Raw genomic sequence first — 3159 nt, forward strand, 5'->3', positions numbered from 1 at the left:
TTTCTGCATCTATCGACAGGATCATATGGTTTTTATCTTTTCTTTTGTTAACGTGATGTATCACATTGATGGATTTGCAAATATTGAACCAGCCTTGTAACCCAGGAATGAATCCCACTTGATCATAATGGATAATTTTTTTAATGTGCTGTTGAATTCGATTTGCTAGTATCTTGTTGAGTATTTTTGCATCTGTATTCATTAAGGATATTGGTCTGTAGTTCTCTTTCTTTGCTGGGTCTCTGTCTGGTTTGGGTATCAAGGTGATGCTGGCTTCATAGAATGAGTTTGGAAGTTATCCTTCTATTTCTATTTTTTGGAATAGTTTGAGAAGAATAGGTATTAGCTCTGCTTTAAATGTCTGATAGAATTCCCCTGGGAAGCCATCTGGCCCTGGGCTCTTATTCGTTGAGAGATTTTTGATAATGGATTCAATTTCTTCACTGGTTATCAGTCTATTCATGCTTTCTATCTCGTTTGAATTTTGGTAGTGCATGTGCAATTAGGGATTTGTCCATTTCTTCTAGATTGTCCAGTTTGTTGGCATATAGTTTTTCATAGTAATCTCTAATGATTGCTTGGATTTCTAAGGGATTGGTTGTAATAGATCCATTTTCATTCATGATTTTGTCTATTTGGGTGCTCTCTCTTTTCTTTCTGAGGAGCCTGACTAGAGGTTTATCAATTTTGATTACTTTTTCAAAGAACCAACTCTTGGTTTCATTGATCTGCTCAACTGTTGTTTTAGATTCTATTTTGTTTATTTCTGCCCTGATCTTTATTATTTCTCTTCTTCTGCTGGGTTTCGGGTGCTTGTGCTGCTCCCTTTCTACTTTCCTTAAGTGCTCTGTTAGATTTTGAGTTTGCATTTTTTTCTAGTTAGTTGAAATAGGCCTGGATTGCAATGAACTTTCCTCTTAGGACTGCCTTTGCTGCGTCCCAGAGAGTTTGGATTGTTGTATTTTCGTTTTCATTTGTTTCCATATATTTTTTAATTTCTTCTTTAATTGCCTGATTGGCCCAATCATTCTTCAGTAAGGTGGTTTTTACCCTCCACATTTTTGGAGGTTTTCCAGACTTTTTCCTGTGTTTGATCTCATGTTTCGTAGCATTGTGATCTGGAAGTGTGCATGGTATGATCTCAATTCATTTGTATTTATGGAGTGCTGTTTTATGACCCAGTATGTGATCTATCATGGAGAATATGCCATGTGCACTCAAGAAGAAAGTGAATTCCCTAGCTTCAGGATTCACAGTTCTAAATATATCTATTAATTCCACCTGTTCCAGTGTGTTGTTCAGGTCCATTGTTTCTTTAGTGCTTTTCTGTCTGGTTGATCTATCCATTGTTATAAGTGGAGTATTAAAGTCTCCTTCATTTAGCACATGCTTATCAATAAGATTTTTTCTGTCTGTGATTGTTTTATGTATTTGGGCACTCCCGAATTCAGCACACAGATGTTTATAATTGTTAGCTCTTCCTGATGAAGAGACCTGTAATGATTAAATAATGTCCTTCTTCATCTTTTGTTACTGCCTCTACTTTAATGTCCAGTTTGTCTGATAGAGGTATGGCTACTCCGGCTTTCTTTTGGCTTCCAGTCGCATGATAGATATTTCTCCATCCCCTTACTTTCAATTTGAAAGTGTCTTCAGGTCTAAGGTGAGTCTCTCGTAGACAGCAAATAGATGGATTTTGGTTTTTGATCCATTCTGCTACCCTGTGTCATTTAATTGGAGCATTTGGTCCGTTTACATTCATGTTATTATTGAAAAATGTGGGTTTAGATTCATTGTGTTCTCTGTAGGGTTTATGTTTGTATTGTTGTCTCTGGTGTCTTATATTCCTTACTACCTTTCTCTCATATAGTTCCTCTTAGGATTTCTTGTAGGGCTGGTTTGGTGGTGATGAATTCTCTCAACTTTTATTTGGGAAAACGTTTATCTCTCCTTCTGTTTTGAGTGATAGGCTTGCTGGATAAAGAATTCTTGGTTGCATATTTTTCCCGTTCATCACATTGAAGATTTCCTGCCACTCCTTTCTGGCCTGCCAAGTTTCAGTAGAAAGGTCTGTAACTACTCTGATAGGTTTCCCTTTGTATGTTAGGGCCTTTCTATCCCTAGCTGCTTTCAGAATTTCTCTTTATATGTTGCCAGTTTCACTGTGCCAAACGTCGGTTCAAATTACGTCTTAGGGGAGTTCGATGTGCCTCTTGAATTCAATGTCTTTCTCTTTCCCCAGATTGGAGAGGTTTTTGGCTATGATTTGATCAAGCACATCCTTTCAGGACCTTTTTCTCTTTCTTCCTCTTCAGGAACTCCTATGATATGGATATTGTTCCGTTTGATTGTATCACTCAGGTTTCGAATTCTCCTTTTGTGCTCCTGTATCAATTTCTCTCTTTCTCGGATTCCTCTTTTGTTATAACTGTGTCTTCTAATTCCCCTAATCTCCTCTCTGCTTCTTCAATGCATGCAGTGGCCACCTCCATTTTATTACTCACCTCATTTATAGCCTTTTTTAACTCGTCACAGCTATTTTGAAGGTCCCTAGTCTGTGTATCAATAGCTTCTCTGATGGTTTTTTCAAGACCAGCGATTAATTTTATGACAATTGTTCTAAATTCTTGTTCAGTGATGTTGCTTGTGTCTGTTTTGAGCAGTTCTGTAGATGTGATTTCTTCCTGGAGTTTCTTTAGAGGAGAGTTCTTTTGTTTCGTCATTTTGGCCAGTGCTCTGTCTCTTGTCAGTTTAAAAAGCTCGTTCTGCACTGTGCGCCTGTTAGTATGGCTCTGTTGAGGCAGGGGCTTTGTCCAGGGCCTGTCGTATCAGGAGATGTTCTCTTAATGGAGTCTCTCGGTTTCTCTTGTTATGCCTCTGATTAATTTATTCCCCTACTCAACAATATTTGGGACTCTCCATGTGTGCTTTTGGCTTGTTTCTTGAGGTAGCCCTGAAAAGGAAAACAGGCAAACACACAGGGAACAAAAGCACGCAAATGCACAGACAGATCAAATAACAAGCAAACCAAAAGTGGAAAGAAAAAAAGAAAAGAGAGGACAGGAAAGGAAAAGAATAAGGCAGGGGGACAGAAACAGCCACAGATGAAGGACAGTCTGAAAGCATCAAACCTGCGGGGGGGGGGGGGGGGGAAAAGAA

The sequence above is a fragment of the Suricata suricatta genome, chromosome 9 (genome assembly GCF_006229205.1).
Source record: "Suricata suricatta isolate VVHF042 chromosome 9, meerkat_22Aug2017_6uvM2_HiC, whole genome shotgun sequence".
Classification (NCBI taxonomy): Eukaryota; Metazoa; Chordata; class Mammalia; order Carnivora; family Herpestidae; genus Suricata; species Suricata suricatta.